The following is an 18,736-nucleotide window of genomic DNA, read 5'->3' as shown; positions in this document are numbered from 1 at the left end:
CTTTTTTCACTGGAGCACAGGAGGTTGAGCGTTGACGTTCGAGAGGTTTATAAAATCATGAGGGACATCAATGAGGTGAACGGCGGGTCTCCTTTCCAGAGGTTGGGGGGGGTTTTCAAGATTAGGCAGCAACTGTGAAAGTGAGAGGAGACAGATTTTAAAAAGGCAGGTGGGGCATCTTTTTGTACATGGAGAGTGGTTTGTGTGTGGAATGAATGTCCAGAGGAAATGGTGGATGCAGGTACAGTTACAACATTTAAAAGACATTTGAATAAGTACATGAATACAAAAGGTTCGAAGGAATATGGGCCAAACACAGGCAGGTGGAACTAGTTTAAGTTTGTGAATATAGTCAGCATGAACTTGTTGGACTGGAGGGTCTGCGTCTGTGCTGTATGACTAACTTCTATACTGGTCTTAAAATCATGTTCTTGCCTTCCCCCATAACCATTCACTTTGTTGTTCAAAAATCAGATGAACTCAGCCTTGAAAATATTCAATGACCCCCTAACTGCAGGAAGATATCCCCACTTCCGATCTGAATTCCTCTTGCTAATATATCACTTGCCTTGCTGATTGCTTGCTGCACCTGTCATCAACTGGCAGTGACTGGTGTAGGAGGACGCTGAGGCCCCTTTGTCCATCCACACATCATTCCTGAAGGAGGGCTCGGGCCAGAAACATCAACTCTCCTGCTGCTTGGATGCTGTCTGACCTGCTGTGTTTTTCCAGCGCCACACTTTTCAACTCTGATCTCCAGCATCTGCCGTCCTCACTTCCTCCACATCCCAATAAATCACCACTTAAACAATACACCTCCTTTATGCTTTTTTTTCCCACACCGAAGGCTATAACTTCACATTGTGGTACTGCATTTGTCATGTGTTTGACAGTTGTGGTCTTCTCTACACCAGGAAGACTGAGCATAAACTTGGGGAATGGTTCACAGAGCATCGCAGCCAGGTCCGCAGAGGCCGTCCGGACCTCCCAGTCACCACCCATTTTAATTCCCCTTCCCACTGTGTTCTTCAAGCTTCTTGTCGGTTTTCCAGCGCCTCTTCTCCCTGGATTCAATTCCGTTCTTTTCAGTTGCTGCAAGTCAACAATTGAACCCGAGAATGAAAAACAAAAATGGAAAAGGGGGGTGGGAAAAGGGAGTGCTGTACTCACAGATGTTAGACAGAGGAAGGAAGTTGCAGTCTAGACTGAAGCTGTGTCTTCATTCAGAAAGGCAGAAACAGCAGCAGCACCAGCTTCAAAAGCTACCTTCCGCTTTCAGACAATGGAGGGGTGGGGGTGGGGAGAGAGAGAGAGACTGGGCTTTGATTGGCAGGAGGACCACGCTCCTTCCTGTATTCCAGGGCTCACTATTGGTCCGTGAAAAGAAGGTCGCCCGCCTTTTCAGCAAACAGCAATGAGCATGCGCAATGTTTTACTGACACCAGCAAACATGCGTAGTGCTTACTAACACCGATGAGCATGCGTAGTGTGCCCTGTGGACAGATTGTAAGTGTTCAAGTGCCAACAAGAGAAATAAAGGGTAGAGCCACAATTTTTTTTATTCTATATGGCTCGACATTTTTATTCCTTTTGCGTTTTTTATGTCTCTTCCCCATTGTGGGGGGAGGTGGAAGTCCAAAACTAGAGGGCAGAGGTTCAGGATGAGAGGGGAAGAGATTTATGAGGGACCTCAGGGCAACATTTTTTACACAGAGGGTGATGTGTGTGTATGGAACAAGCTGCCGGAAGAAGTGGTGGAGGCTGTTACAATTCCAACATTTAAAAGGCATTTGGAGGGTGGTATGAATAGGAAGGGTTTAGAGGGAATATGGGGCATAAGCTGGCAAATGGGTCACTAGATGAAGTTAGGATATCTGGTTGACCTGAACTGAAGGATTTGTGGCTGTGCTCTGTAACTCTATTTCAACACAGTCAGAATTAATTTCACAAGATGAGGAATAGGCCATTCACCCCCTACAGCCAGTCCTAAGCTATGGCCTAACTCCACATATTTGAATGTAAGTTTCAAAGATTTTACAGCTCTTAAAAAATTGAACATGCTTTCAGACTTTAATGATGTTTCTGAATGAGAATAGCTAAAATGATACAAATGTAAAAGATCAGTAATTTCAGAATGTAATTGAAATGCAGAGCTTTTCTAACAGTAGGTGTGACTTCTGTCTGTGTCCCAATGTCAAGTCAGCCTGATGTTTAAATTATTTTCTCGAATGTAATTTAAACAAATTCTGGGATTAACATACCAAAGAACAGAAACCCATTCTAAAAGATGAAAGATTTAATCTAAACTCCTTTAATGCATCACATCTCCGTGACACTCAACTCCTTTGGCTCTACGTTCTGTGCTTATGGTCTCATTCTGCACAACCACCTGATGAAGGAGTGGTGCTCTAAAAGCTTGTGTTTCCAAATAAACCTGTTGGACTATAACCTGGTGTTGTGTAATTTTTAATTTTGTCCACCTCATTCCAACACCGACACGTCTACATCGTTTCTCGTGAACGCAGCCCAAAACATCCCGATACTGCCAATAAATTTTACAACGCCGATGAAACGACAGACTCTACCACTCCTGAAAGATTTACAATTTCTAACGATACTAGCTACTCATTCACTGCTCCATCTGATTTGCGACATTGGAAACTTAGTGCAGGAGGCTGAAAGAAATGAACAGCTTTAAAACAAAAACCTCTTGGAGCTCAAAGCTTTCATGAGAGTCTGAGCCCGGTGGTTAAGTTCAGGTAACCTTTATTGTGAGGAAACTTTGTTACAGCTTCAGATCCCCCAGCAAAAATGTAGCTGCTTTTTAAAAGGCTCAAGGTCAAAGTCCACATACCTCCCCTACCGGACCTCACTGTCTTTACTATTGGGCAGCACGAAGTTGTCCCTTTGTAATTGGATCCTCGATACAGCCTTAAGCCGGAGGAAGTATTGCCTCACTCAGCAATTTCAACCCAAACCCTGTCTCCAAGTAAGTTTCTCCCTGCTCCTTTGCCAGGAAGGGGCAGTGTAGAGTCAACCAGACTGCTGTGGGTCTGGAGTCACGTGTAGGCCAGACCGGGTAAAGGATGCAGCTGGGACGACTGAGTGAATCCTTTCCCACAACAGAAGTTTGCTTCCCTAAAAGGATGCGAGTGAATCAGATGAGGGTCCAACCCTGCCCCTGAAAATGGTTTCATCGTTAGATTCGGAACTCCAGATTTCTGACCGAATTCCAATTCCGCCGTCTGCTGCCGTGGGATTCGAACCCGGGATCCCTGGAACTGATTGATTGTCCAGTCAATAACAACACTCAGCAGTCACTCCTTCAGTCCCCTGCTGTGGCATGTGAACTCGCTGGTGCCTCCGCAGGTGGGAGGAGAGGGTGATGGCCTTCCCTCACTCAGGGCAGCTGAAGGGCTTCTCTCTGGTGTGGACCCGCTGGTGCCTCCGCAAGTTGCCCACCTGACTGAATCCCTTCCCACACATGGGGCAGGTGAATGGCCTCTCCCTAGTGTGGACCCACCGGTGCTTCAGCAGGTCGGAGAAATGGCTGAAGGCCTTCCCGCACTCGGTGCAGGGGAATGGCCTGTCCCCCGTGTAGACCCGCTGGTGAGTCAGCAGATTAGAGGCCTGGGTAAAGCCCTTCCCACACTCGGGGCAACTGAATAGCCTCTCCCCTGTGTGGACCCGCTGGTGCCTCACCAGGTCAGAGGAATTGCTGAAGGCCTGCCCGCATTTGGGGCCACTGAACGGCCTCTCCCCGGTTTGGATCTGCCGGTGAGTGAATAGGGTCGAGGCCTGGGCAAAGCCCTTCCCGCACTCAGGGCAGGAGAATGGCCTCTCTCCCGTGTGACTGCGTCAATGAATCTCCAGGGCAGATGGGACACAGAAGCCTTTCTTGCAGTCGCCACACTTCCACGGTTTCTCCACGGGGCAGAATTCCTCAGGTTTCTCCATGGCCGAAGCTTCAGCTGAACACAAACGCATGCAGGAGCAAAATGAGACATCAAGGCATTAATACAGACACCAGAGAGAAACTGAACTGATAGATATGGCAAATGTTGGTGGCAAGCCAGAGTCACAAAGATATACAACACAGAAACAGACACTTTGGTCAAACTCTTTTATACTGGCCAGATATCCTAAATAAATGTGGTCGCATTTGCCAGCACTAGGCCCATATCCCTTCCTATTCATATAGCCATCCAGATGCCTTTTAAATGGTGTAATTGTACCAACCTCGACCACTTTCTCTGCCAGCTCATTTTTTTTACACGCAACACACTGTGAAAAAGTTGTTCCTCAAGCCTTTTAATTCTCCATCTGCCTTGCCCTCACCCTAAACTCTAGTTGTGGATTCCCCTATCCCAAAGAAAAGACCTGGTCTAGTTACTCTATCCATGCCCATCATGATTTTATAAAAGTTTATAAGTTCACCCTTCAGACTCTGGCGCGCTAGGGAAAACAAACCCACTCCATCCTTCTGTCCCTCCTCACCCGGGTAATTAAGTCCCATACCTGAGATTGCAGAGTCTGCTCCCTCCCTGGATTCACTCCAGTTGCTACAAGTGAACAGATTCCCAACCTCCCAATGTGAAGAGTTGCCGAACAGAGGGGTCTCAACTTCTGCCCCACCACCAAAATGGATCCGTTGGTTCTGGCAGCAGACACAGGAGTTCATCAGACGAATGAGACTCTGGGAATTCTTTCAAGATGCCGGCAGTGATCCCACTGATGAACTGGAACAGTCATCACAGGGATCTGTAGAGGAGCAACCAAAGAAGGTGTCAACGTGGACCCCACCGGAGGGCCACTGCCCTGGGCTTGGCATGTATGCTCAAACCGTCAGGAAATATATAAATGCCAGATTCATCAGCCGTACCCACAAGGTAGAGCAAAACATCACCCGTTCACAGCGCAATGCCATCCACACTCTCAAAACCAATCAAAAAATTGGCTCCTCCTTTATCTGCTGGTTTGATGACATTGTCATTCAGAATAGAACACGTTACTGCAAGGAAGTGTACCGACAACTGAACAACCAGGAACACTACAGGCAACTTCCAGCTGATCCAACCAAAGAACACACCCGAGAATCAAACACACTGATCAGAACTTTGGATCCAATCCTTCAGAGTTCCCTACGCGCCCTCATCCCACGTACTCCTCGTGAAGGCGACTTCTACTGTCTTCCAAAGGTACACAAAGCCAACACACCAGGACGTCCCATCGTGTCGGGCAATGGGACCCTATGTGAGAATCTCTCTGGCTATGTGGAAGGCATCTTGAAACCTATTGTACAGGGGATCTCCAGCTTCTGTCGCGACACTACGGATTTCGAACCGGGAACATTCCTCGTCACAATGGACGTTTCCGCACTCTGCACCAGCATCCTCCACAATGATAGCATTGCAGCAACAGCCTCAGTACTCAACACCAACAACTGCCAGTCTCCAAACACCATCCTACAACTCATCCGCTTTATCCTCGATCACAACGTCTTCACCTTTGACAACCAGTTCTTTTCCCAGACACACGGAACAGCCATGGGGACCAAATGTGCACCCCAATATGCCAACATTTTTATGCACAGGTTCGAACTAGACTTCTTCTCTATGCAGGATCACCACCCAACATTGTACACCAGATACATTGACGATATTTTCTTCCTCTGGACCCATGGCGAGGAGTCACTGATAAAACTACATAGTAACATCAACAGGTTTCATCCCACCAAACTCATCATGGACTACTCTTGACTTCTGTCTCATTCTTGGACACATACATCTCCATCAAGGATGGACACCTCAGCACCACTCTCTACCGCAAACCCACAGACAACCTCACAATGCTACACTTCTCCAGCTTCCACCCAAAACATTAAAACAGCCATTCCCAATGGACAAGCCCTACGCATACACCGGATCTGCTCAGATGAGGAGGAACGTGACGGACAATTGGAAGTACTCAAGGATGCCCTCACAAGAATGGGGTACAATGCTCAACTCATCGACCGCCAGTTCCAACGTGCCATAGCAAGGAACCGTAATGAATCCTCAGGAGACAGATACGTGCTGCAACTGACAGGGTACCCTTCGTTGTTCAGTGCTTCCCAGGGGCTGAAACATTACGCCATGTTCTTTGTGACCTGCAACACATTATCAATGAGGATGAGCACCTCACCAAGACCTTCCCCACACCTCCACTACTTGCCTTTAAACAACCGCCAAACCTCAAACAGATCATTGTTTGCAGGAAACTGCCCGGCTCTCAGGACAACTCCATATAATCCTGTCACGGTGGATGCTGCAGGACGTGTCAGATTGTGGACATAGATACCACTATTACGCGTGGGAACACCTCCCACCTTGTACATGGCAGGTACTCATGTGACTCAGCCAACGTTGTCTATCTTATACGTTGCAGGCAAGGATGCCTGGAGGCATGGTACATTGGGGAAACCGAGCAAAGGCTACGACAACGGATGAATGGGCACCGCACAACAATTAACAGACAGAAGGGTTCCGTCCCAGTTGGGGAACACTTCAGTGGTCCAGGACATTCAGCCTCGGACCTTCGGGTGACCATCGTCCAAGGTGGACTTCGGGACAGGCAGCAGAGAAAAGTGGTCAAGCAGAGGCTGATAGCTAAGTTCGGTACCCATAGGGAGGGTCTCAACCGGGACATTGGGTTCCTGTCACATTACAGGTGATCACCATTGCACTATACACACATACACAGATATTCCTACACATACACACACTCTCACATACACACGGACGCGCACACAGACACCCACACAAACCCTTATGGACACACACATTCACACAAGCACCCCCTCACACACTTAAGACACTCTGCACTCACTACACACACACATACACTTTCTCACACTCACAACCCCCACCCCAGACAGACAGACAGACAAAGACCCACATGCACACATATTTTGTGGGGTGAATTTGTACTTGCAGGGTTACATTGTACTTTGCTCAAAAACTGCATGCATTCATGTAGAACTCTGAGCTCAGAAACTGCATGAATTTATGTAAAACTCCGTGATCTTACTTTTTAGATTAGAATCAATCTAAACATCATAGGACAGACAGAGATCACAGGGGAGAAAGTGAGGACTGCAGATGCTGGAAATTAGAGCTGAAATTTGGGGCGGCACGGTGGCACAGTGGTTAGCACTGCTGCCTCACGGGGGGGGGGGGGGGGGGGGGGGGTGCTGGGGGGTAGGGGGTGTGGTGGGGAAATGAGGAAACTGGAGAAATCTGAGTTCATCCCTTGTGGTTGGAGGGTTCCTAGCCGGAAAATGAGTCGCTCTTCCTCCAACCATCATGTTGCCATGGTCTGGCGATGGAGGAGTCCAAGGACCTGCATGTCCTTGAGGGAGTGGGAGGGAGAGTTAAAGTGTTGAGCCATGGGGTGGTTGGATTGGTTGGTCTGGGTGTCCCAGAGGTGTTCTCTGAAACGTTCCTCAAATAGGCGGCCTGTCTCCCCAATATACAGGAGGCCACATCGGGTGCAGCGGATGCAGTAAATGATGTGTGTGTAGGTGCAGGTGAATTTGTGGTGGATATGGAAGGATCCCTTGGGGCCTTGGAGGGAAGTGGGGGGGGGGGGAGGTGTGGGCGCAAGTTTAGCATTTCTTGCGGTTGCAGGGGAAGGTGCTGGGAGTGGAGGTTGGGTTGGTGGGATGTGTGGACCTGACACGGGAGTCACTGAGGGAGTCGTCTTTTCGGAACGCTGATAGGTGAGGGAAGGGGAGGGAAATATATCCCTGGCAGTGGGGTCCGTTTGGAGGTGGCAGAAATGACGATGGATGATATGATGGGGGCCAACACCTTCAACATATTCTGGATTAGTGGTGCTGGAAGAGCACAGCCATTCAGGCAGCATCCAAGTAGCTTCGAAATCGACGTTTCGGGCAAAAGCCCTTCATCAGGAATAAAGGCAGTGAGCCTGAAGCGTGGAGAGATAAGCTAGAGGAGGGTGGGGGTGGGGAGTTCTTCCTCCAGGCGTCTGGTGGTGAGGTAGCGGCGGTGAAGGAGGCCCACGACCTCCATGTCCTCGGCAGAGTGGGAGGGGGATTTGAAATGTTGGGCCACGGGGCGGTGTGGTTGATTGGTGCGGGTGTCCCGGAGATGTTCCCTAAAGTGCTCTGCTAGGAGGCGCCCAGTCTCCCCAATGTAGAGGAGACCGCATCGGGAGCAACAGATACAATAAATGATATTAGTGGATGTGCAAGTAAAACTTTGATGGATGTGGAAGGCTCCTTTAGGGCCTTGGATAGAGGTGAGGCAGGAGGTGTGTGCGCAGGTTTTACAGTTCCTGCGGTGGCAGGGGAAAGTGCCAGGATTGGAGGGTGGGTTGTTTGGAGGCGTGGACCTGACCAGGTAGTCGCGGAGGGAACGGTCTTTGCGGAAGGCGGAAAGGGGTGGGGAGGGAAATATATCCCTGGTCGTGGGGTCTGTTAAGAGGTGGCGGAAATGTCGGTGGATGATATGGTTTATGCGAAGGTTGGTAGGGTGGAAGGTGAGCACCAGGGGCGTTCTGTCCTTGTTACGGTTGGAGGGGTGGGGTCTGAGGACGGAGGTGCGGGATGTAGACGAGATGCGTTGGAGGGCATCTTTAACCACGTGGGAAGGGAAATTGCGGTCTCTAAAGAAGGAGGCCATCTGCTGTGTTCTGTGGTGGAACTGGTCCTCCTGGGAGCAGATCCGGCGGAGGCGGAGGAATTGGGAATACGGGATGGCATTTTTGCAAGAGGTAGGGTGGGAAGAGGTGTAATCCAGGTAGCTGTGGGAGTCAGTGGGTTTGTAAAAAATGTCAGTGTCAAGTCGGTCGTCATTAATGGAGATGGAGAGGTCCAGGAAGGGGAGGGAGGTGTCAGAGATTAGATTAGATTAGATTAGATTACTTACAGTGTGGAAACAGGCCCTTCGGCCCAACAAGTCCACACCGCACCCGCCGAAGCGCAACCCACCCATACCCCTACATCTACACCTTACCTAACACTACGGGCAATTTAGCATGGCCAATTCACCTGACCTGCACATCTTTGGAGTGTGGGAGGAAACCGGAGCACCCGGAGGAAACCCACGCAGACACGGGGAGAATGTGCAAACTCCAGACAGAGAGTCGCCTGAGGCGGGAATTGAACCCGGATCTCTGGCGCTGTGAGGCAGCAGTGCTAACCACTGTGCCACCGTGCCACCCACAACGGTGGCACAGTGTCCAGATAAATTTAAGGTCAGGGTATAATATGTTGGTGAAGTTGATGAATTGCTCAACCTCCTCGCGGGAGCACGAGGTGGCGCTAATGCAGTCATCAATGTAGCGGAGGAAGAGGTGGGGAGTGGTGCCGGTGTAATTACGGAAGATCAACTGTTCTACATAGCCAAAGAGACAGGCATAGCTGGGGCCCATACGTGTGCCTATGGCTACGCCTTTGGTCTGGAGGAAGTGGGAGGATTCAAAGGAGAAACTGTTAAGGGTGAGGACCAGTTCGGCCAAACGAATGAGAGTGTCGGTGGAAGGGTACTGTTGGGGACGTCTGGAGAGGAAAAAACGGAGGGCTTGGAGGCCCTGGTCATGGCGGATGGAGGTGTAGAGGGATTGGATATCCATGGTGAAGATGAGGCGTTGGGGGCCGGGGAAACAGAAGTCTTGGAGGAGGTCTAGCTATCACCATTGTTAACAGCTAACCCGAGAATGCAACTTCAAAAAAACGGTTTTGTGATTTACACATGAAAGAAGTGAAACTATCACTGTACTCTAATAGATGAAAGGATTAACAGACAATCAATGTTTCAATATATAATTTCAATTAGACCACACTGTAAATTTTTGCTATAAATTCTGTTTTACGATCGAGCCCTTCACTATCACTTGATGAAGGAGCATCGCTCCGAAAGGTAGTGTGCTTCCAATTAAACCTGTTGGACTATAACCTGGTGTTGTGTGATTTTTAACTAAGGGAGGGAGTATCGCTCTGAAACTGATAGGGCCACAAGTATTAAACAAACAGTGAGGGTAAACAGCACAAGGATTAAACAAACAGTGAGGGGGTAAACAGCACAAGGATTAAACAAACAGTGAGGGTAAACAGCACAAGGATTAAACAAACAGTGAGGGGGTAAACAGCACAAGGATTAAACAAACAGTGAGGGGGTAAACAGCACAAGGATTAAACAAACAGTGAGGATAAACAGCACAAGGATTAAACAAACAGTGAGGGGGTAAACAGCACAAGGATTAAACAGACAGTGAGGGGGGTAAACAGCACAAGGATTAAACAGACAGTGAGGGGGGTAAACAGCACAAGGATTAAACAAACAGTGAGGGGGTAAACAGTACAAGTCCCAGTAAAAGCAGATGGAAAGTGAGTGTAAAGTGTCACTATGACAGGACAGGCCCCACATTCCTTCCCCTCCGTCCCCCCCCAACCTGCCTCACCTTTCACCTCCCGGGCCCAGTACCTTCCAGGTGGCCCCAGAGTTGACACAGGGGCCGCCCCACGACCAGTAGAACTCCACCACCCAGGCGGCCGACGGGTTCCCAAACAGGCCCTTAACCCCATCCGCCTCCAGAATGGTCACCGGCTCCTGCCTGCTGTACAGCCGGGCGGTGTGGCCGTGACACAGCAGCTGCACCAGGAAGGCGGCGGTGCCCAGTGACGGGTGTCTGCCCCGGGCCGCGCGGGGCAAAAATGGACGAGATTATATTTCAAAAGAGGTGTGGGCACATTCAAAGGGATATCTTAATAAGTAAAGTGACGCAGTTATATCTAAGTGAATCTACATTTCGAAGAAACGTTGCCCTATTTTTAAGCAGAAGTACCTCTTTAAGAGACATACTGATATCTAAAGGGGTAAATATACATTATCGAGGAGCAAGATTGCGCTGAGGGGAACATAACACATTTAAAGGGCTGAGCTACATGTAAAGGGGCATTTTTATATTTAAACAGGTACATTGTACATAATTAAAAATACGTGGTAATACTTAGAAAGCACGACCGTATTGGAAACAGTGCAGTCATTTTTAAAAAGGGGGGGTGGAATGGCCGTGGGATGGTTTAATTTTTAAGGAAATAAGCAGGTCAATTCTGATCCTGTAAAAGCAATATCCAGTCTCATCTGAGTGCAGAACCAACTCAACTGACTGAACAAGTGAAATAACTTTTCTGTCTGCTCTTTAGATGTGACATCCTCCACCTCTCTCTGTTGATGCAACAGGATTCCCAGAGCTGGAAGTACCACTGTCGGAAAACAATTACTGATCAATAGTTTACTTCTGCTGCTTGACATAAGGATTTAAAAGCTGCGAGCCTGATCTCACACAATGCACAAAAACAAACTGTTCACCCATGTCTGCACAGAGGAGAAATTTCACGTGGAATAGATCACAAAATAAGAACTGTTACCAGTCCCACAACTCATGTGTTTCCCACGGACAAAGTTAAAAATCACACAACACCAGCTTATAATCCAACAGGTTTGTTTGGAAGCACTAGCTTTCGGAGCGCTGCTCCTTCATCAGGTGGCTGTGAAGAATGAGATCATGATCACAATTTATATCCAAAGGAGTCTAGCGTCATGGAAATGTGACACATTAAACAATTTTAGATTAAATCTTTCACCTTTAGAGTAGGTTTCTGCTCTTTGATTTGTTAATCCCAGAACTTGTTTTTTGTCACCTTCTCAAGAATGTCATTCAAATGCAGAGCTTTTCTAACAATAAGTGTGAATTCTGTCTGCGCCCGAATGTTGAGTCAGGACTGACATTGTTCTTAGAGAAAAATTCTATATTTAAATGACATTTTTGAGAAGGTAATTTATAGATTAGGGTGTAGAGGTTAGGGTGGATAGGCTGTGCTAAATTACCCTTAGTGACCAGGGATGTGAAACTTCGGGTGGATTGGCCATGGGATGGATGTGAGCAAGATGCTCTTCTGAGGGTAATGTGGAATAGATGGGCTGAATGGCCTGCTTCCACATTGTTGGGATTCTATGACCCTCCCCACAAAGGAGCATTTTATCTGCATCTATCCTGTCAAGCCCCTTTCAGAATTGTACTGGTTTCAATAAGATCACTCAGTCAGGATTCCCAAACTAAGCTTGTCCCACTTGCCTGTGTTTGGCCCATGTCCCTCTAAACCTTTCTATTCATGTACTCATCCAAATGTCATTTAAAATTTGTAACTTCATCTGCATCTACCACATCCTCATCTAAGTTCATTCCACATGCAAACCACCCTCTGTAAAAACGTTGCCACTCAGGTTCCCTTTAAAGTGAGAGGAGAGAGATTTAAAGAAATATGCCCCTAGTCTTGAGCTCCCCTACGCTAAGGAAGAGCCCTTTGGTGTACACCTTACCTCCACGCCTCATGATTTTATCAATCTCAATGATGTCACCCCTCAATTTCCTGTGCTCCAGTGAATAATGTCCCAGCCTCTCTTATAACTCAAACCCTCCAGTCTTGGCAACATCCTGGTAAATCTTTGCTGAACACTCTGTAATAGAATTCTTCCTATTACAGGGACACTAGAAGCATACTCAGTACTCTGAAAGTGGCTTCACCAACATCCTGTACAACCTCAACATGATGTCCCAACCCCTCTACTCAATGGTGTGAACAATGAAGGCAAGTTTGCTAAATGCCTTCTTGACCACCCTGTCTAGCAGCGATGCAACTTTCAAAGAACTGTGTACCTGAACACCATCATGTCTCTCTTTTACAGCACGACACAGGGCCCTACCAAAATCTGTACAAAGTCCTGCCCTTCCTTGTTTTAGCAAAATGCAAGCCTTGCTTTTATTAATACCTCACTCACACACACGTGCTCTCTCAGACACCCACACATACACCCCCAACACACTCACAGACATATAATCCATCACACTCTCACTTTACCAAGCACGCGCGCACACACTTACATGCACGCATTCACACATCACTTTGTGGTCAAACTTGTATTGGCAGAATTATGTTTGCAGATACATTCTACTTTGCTCACAAAGTGCACAAACTGCAGGCAGTTAATCCGTGTAATATTTTATAAATTCCGACTTTGGAATGAGAACCAGTCTGATTCAAGATTGGGATACTGACAGACTCGAACCTCACACCTTTAATGCATTGTCTGGGCTGAGGTGTCACGTTTTAAAAAAAAACCTTTAGTCATCTCGAGAACGTGAATTAATAGTAGTTCTGGGATTCACAGATTAATGAACTGAAACCTGCAACTCAGTCTAAAAGGTGAAAGACTTAACAGCAATCTTGGTTTTTAATATGTCATTTCAGTTGCATGACACTGTGATCTTTTGCTATAAAATCTGTGTCTTATGATTCTGCTCCACAGTTACGTGATGAAGGAGCAGCGCTCCAAAAGTTCATACTTCCAAATAAACCTGTTGGACTATAACCTGGTGTTGTGTGATTTTTAACTTTATCCAGCCCAGCCCAACATTGGCTCCTCCACACCGTTTCTGGTGAACACAGCCCACACCACCCGATGCTGCCAGGTAACCTTACAACACCGATGAAACGACACACTCTGCAGTCATGAAAAATTGACAATTTCTCACGATACTGGCTGCTCATTCACTGAACCATCTGATACACGACATAGTGCAGGAGGCTGAAAGAAATGAGTAGGTTTAAAACAAAAACGTCTCGGAGCTCAAAGCCTTCAATGAGAGTCTGAGCTCGGCGTTAAGTTCACTTAACCTTTATTGTGACTCAACTTTGTTACAGCTTCAAATCCCCCTCAGCAAAAAAAGCAGAGAAAAAGCAGCTGCTTTTTAAACAGCTCAAGATCAAAGCGCACTCACTCACAAAGCCTACACCCTCACCCCACCTCACTGTCTTTACTATTGATCAGCACCAAGATGTCCCTTTCTAATTGGGTCCTTGGTACAGCCGTAACCCGGAGGAAGTGTTGCCTCACTCAGCAATTTCAACCCATACCCTGTATAGCGCCATCTGCCGCAGCGGGATTCAAACCCGGGAGTCCCGGGAACTGGGTTGATGGTCCAGTGAATAATGGCATTCAGCCATCGCTCCTTCAATCCCCCTGCGATTGTACATGAACTCGCTGGTGCCTCCGGAGGTTGGAGGAGCGGGTGAAGGCCTTCCCACACTCGGGGCAGGGGAATGGCCTTTCGCCGGTGTGGACCCGCTGGTGGGTCAGCCTGTCGGAGGAATTGCTGAAGGCCTTCCCGCACTCGGGGCAGCTGAAGGGCTTCTCCCCAGTGTGGACCCGTCAGTGAGTCAGCAGGGCGGAGGAATTGCTGAAAGTCTTCCTGCACTCAGTGCAGCTGAAGGGCCGTTCCCCGGTGTGGACCCGCTGGTGCCTCAGCAGGGCAGAGGAATTGCTGAAGGCCTTCCTGCATTCGGGGCAGCTGAAGGGCCTCTCTCCCGTGTGGACCCGCTGATGCCTCAGCAGAGAGGACGAATCGCTGAAGGCCTTCCCGCACTCGGGGCAGCTGAAGGACCTCTCCCCAGTGTGGGCCCGCTGGTGCCTCAGCAGAGAGGAGGAATCACTAAAGGCCTTCCTGCACTCGGAGCAGCTGAATGGCCTCGCCCCCGTGTGGACCCGCTGGTGCCTCAGCAGAGAGGAGGAATCACTGAAGGCCTTCCTGCACTCGGGACAGCTGAAGGGCCTCTCCCTCGTGTGGACCCACTGGTGGTTTAGCAGTCCAGAGACCTGGGTAAAGGCCTTCCCGCACTCGGGGCAGCTGTAGGGCCTCTCCCCCGTGTGGATCCGCTGGTGGGTCAGCAGGGTGGAGGAATGTCTGAAGCCCTCCCCACAGACAGGGCAGAGGAACGGCTTCTGCCCGGTGTGACTACGCCGATGAATCTCCAGGGAAGACGGGAAACGGAAGCCTTTCCCACAGTCACCACACTTCCACGGTTTCTCCAAGAGGTGGGATTCCTCAGGTTTCTCCATGGCCGAAGTGTGGAGCCACTTCCTGCTGTGAATTCCTCTTTCCAGACCGTATAGCTGTTTTAGGCTCCACACTCAGTGCGCTGCAATGGTAGGGTCTCTCATCCAGTCCCACTGATGCTGAAAACGTACTCAAACAGGAACCAAAAAGCTTTACTCCTTCTCACAGAATCATAGTTGATAACCGTTGCGGTCCCGATGGATTGAGTGACTGTCAGACATTGAAGTCTAAGTGAGGACTGCAGACGCTGGAGAGTCAGTGCTGAAAAGTGCAGTGCTGGAAAAGCCCAGCAGGTCAGGCAGCATCTGAGGAGCAGGAGAGTCGATGTTTCGGGCATAAGGCCTTCATCTGTTCATTTTGAAACTTCCGTCTTCAGATCTTCAAATACAGTAGTGTCTCGACTTACAAACTTAATCCGTTCCTGGTTTCAGTGAACTGAATCAATTTTTCCCATTGTTCGGATAGTGTAAGAATGCTTGGACGGCTGTTCACAGCACACGCACCAAAGACGGACTGAATGAGATCACTCGGGGCCCGAGAGCTTTTGCGTTCAATAAGCGCGTAGCAAAGCAGAACAATGAAACCACGTGGTCGCACATGGGCTTTTTGCGTTCATACCTTGAATTTCATATGTACATTGAAGCAAAATTTTACATACAATCCTGTTCGTAAACCGATTTGTACATGAATGGGGTCGTTCATATGTCGAGGCGCTACTGTTCTCTGTATAAAGAGATTACAAAGGTCATCACTGTCAGTGCAGGGTAGAAATTCTGAACAAGCAATTCTACTTTCTGTGCAATATTCTTTTCTTTTGTTATTCCACATAATTGAAAGCACCATCCCACTCTCTCTCCCCCTCTGTTTTCACTCAGCTCTAACTAATTTCTCCTGAGGGTGCTGATTCAGGATCTTACAGAGCAGAAAAGCAAAAATGTCAAGACTGCCATCTCTCTGAACTTTGAATATCTCCGCCTGAAAAGCTAATATCTTTCACAACACTGGGATACTGCTGAGAGTGAGCAGGTCTGATTTTGGGAAGCAAAAAGAAAGTGCCAATTCAGGGTGAACCTGCCACGCAGCTTCTTTAGGAACAACCAGACACAAAATGGTTATCGTCCCCGGGAAGGTTGGAGCAAAATGCGACGTCAAGGCATTAACATTGACAGTGGAGAGAAAGTGAACCTACCCGGGGCGGCATGGTGGTAAGCACTGCTGCCTCGCAGAGCCAGAGACCCGGGTTCAATTCCCACCTCAGGCGACTGACTGTGTGGAGTTTGCACATTCTCCCCGTGTCTGGGTGGGTTTCCTCCGGGTGCTCCGGTTTCCTCCCACAGTCCAAAAATGTGCAGGTTAGGTGAATTGGCCATGCTAAATTGCCTGTAGCGTTAGGTGAAAGGGTAAATGTAGGAGAATGGGTCTGGGTAGGTTGCGCTTCGGCGGGTTGGTGTGGACTTGTTGGGCCGAAGGGCCTGTTTCCACACTGTAAGTAATCTACTCACGTGGCAAACGTTAGTGCAACGCCAGAGTCATAGAGATATATAGCACAGAAACAGACCCTTCTGCTCAACACAACTGTACTGACCAGATATCCTAAATTAATCTAGTCCCATTTGCTGGCATATGGCCCATAGCTGGGTTCATCCCCACCCCCTGTCCTGAGACCTTGATGTCTCCAAGCTGACCCTCAGAGGTTTGGTTTGTCCCTCCATTCTTACCCAGTTGTCTTTTGTAGGTTTTGAAAACTTTCCCAATCCTCCGAGTATAGGATTTGGGAAGTTATGTTGTAGCTGCACAGGACATTGATTAGGCCATATTTGGAATATTGTGTGCAATTCTGATTTCCTTACTATCAGTAAGACATTGTGAAACTTGAAAGGGTTCAGAAAAATTTACAAGAATGTTGCCAGGGTTGGAGGATTTGATCTATAGGGTGGCTAGGGTTGTTTTCCCTGGAGCGTTGGAGGCTAAAGAGTAACCTTATAGAGGTTTACAAAATCATGAAGTGCATGGATAGGATAAATAGCGGGGGGGCGGGGGCGGTGGTCCAGAACAAGAGGCCATAGGTTTAGGGTGAGAGGGGAAAGATACAAAAGAGATCTGGGGGGCAACTTTTTCACACAGAGGGTGGTACATGTTTGGAATGAGCTGCCAGAGGAAGTGGTGGAGGTTAGTACAATTGCAATATTTAAAAGACATCTGGATGGGGTATATGAATGGGAAGGCTTTCAAGGGATCCTGACCAGGTGCCGACTGGTGGGACCGCATTGGGTTGGGATATCTGGTCGGCATGGATGAGTTCGACCAAAGGGTCTGTTTCCATGCTGTACATCTCTATGACTAGTTGGAATAAAGGGTCTGTTTCTGTGCTGTATGACTCTGGAACTGTTCTATACTGGTCTTAAAACCATGTTCTTGCCTTCCCCCACAAACATCCACTTCTTTGTTGTTCAAAAATCAGATGAACTCAGCCTTAAATATACTCAATAACACCCTAGCTGTAGGAAGACACCCCCACTTCTGAACTCAATTCCTCTTGCTCATATAATGCTTGCCTTGCTGATTGCCTGCTGCACCTGTCTGACAACTGGAGTAGGAGGACACTGAGGCCCCTTTGCCCATCGACACATCAGTCGAGATGAAGGGCTCGTGCCCGAAACGTCAACTCTCCTGCTCCTCAGATGCTGCCTCACCTACCGTGCTCTTCCTGTGCCACAATTTTTGACCCTGAGCTCCAGCATCTGCAGTTCTCACTTTCTCCACATCCAAATACATCTCCATTTAAACAATGCAATGCACCTCCTTTCTGTTTTTCTTTGCCACAGCCAAGGCTATAACTTCATATTGTGGTACTGCACTTGCCCTGTGTTTGCTGATTGTGGTCCTCTCTATATTGGGGAGAGCCAGAGCAAACTTGGGGAATGGTTCACAGCTGGGTCCACAGAGCTGACCAGACCTCCCAGTTACCACCCATTTCAATTCCCCTTCCCACCCCCTTTCTGTGGAGGGACCACACCTCATCTTCCAGGCAGCCTACAGCCCGAAGGACTCAACGTTGAGTTTCCCAATTTCAAAAAACCTCCCTCCTCGTTCCCTGCCACCAACCAGATTCATTCCTCCCATTGACCAACCAGGTCTTACCTCTACCTGTCTTGACCTATCCCCACTTCACTCCCACCCCCTTTATCTGCAGCTTCTACACCCAGCCCCAGCCCCGAGGAAGGGTTACACCCGAAACGTCGACTTCTCCACCTCATGCCTGTCTATTTTGCAAATTGAGACACAGACCTGGACCAACGTTTCCGGAGTCTGTCCCTCCCGGATTCAGTCTCTTTTCTTTCAATTGCTGCAAGTCAACAACTGAACCCCAGAATGAAAAAGAAATGGAATGGGAGCAAGAGAATGCCGTACTCACATATCTGGGACATAGGAAGGAATTTGCAGTCTGAGTAAAGCTCAATCTTTACTCAAACAAAGAGGATCAGGAGTCGCAGCTTGAGAAGCTCATGGTCCAACTTCCGCATTCAGACAATGGGCTTGCTCTGATTGGCAGGAGGACCAGTCTCCTTCCAGACCTCCAATGCTGCCTATTGGTCAATCAAAAGAAGGTCTCGCGCCTTTTTTTGCGTACAGCGATGAGCATGCTCAGTGCGCACTGCGTTGTTGCAACCGGCAAACATGCGCAGTATGCTCTACGGGGATGTTCATCTAACAGACAGATTTTAAGTGTCCAAATGCCAACAGGGGAGAAAAGATAAAGCCACAATTTTTTTTT

General features: G+C 48.4%; 1 protein-coding gene and 1 pseudogene across 5 annotated transcripts in view; both read right to left on the bottom strand.

The window, feature by feature from the left end:
- The window catches only part of LOC140460967 (uncharacterized), a 32,764-nt gene extending 14,269 nt beyond the window's left edge, over positions 1 to 18,495 (bottom strand). Inside the window, exon 1 of one of the 5 annotated variants that reach the window (XM_072555715.1) lies at positions 18,377 to 18,495. The gene's annotated coding sequence lies outside the window, so the exon portion shown is untranslated. The other 4 variants (XM_072555713.1, XM_072555712.1, XM_072555714.1 and 1 more) reach the window with 4 other exon arrangements.
- On the bottom strand, positions 2,750 to 18,487 carry LOC140460063 (uncharacterized; annotated as a pseudogene).
- Positions 18,496 to 18,736: the final 241 nt, after the last annotated feature.

The sequence above is a fragment of the Chiloscyllium punctatum genome, chromosome 36, assembly GCF_047496795.1.
Source record: "Chiloscyllium punctatum isolate Juve2018m chromosome 36, sChiPun1.3, whole genome shotgun sequence".
NCBI classification, from domain to species: domain Eukaryota; kingdom Metazoa; phylum Chordata; class Chondrichthyes; order Orectolobiformes; family Hemiscylliidae; genus Chiloscyllium; species Chiloscyllium punctatum.
This window is presented reverse-complemented; position numbering and strand designations above follow the sequence as displayed.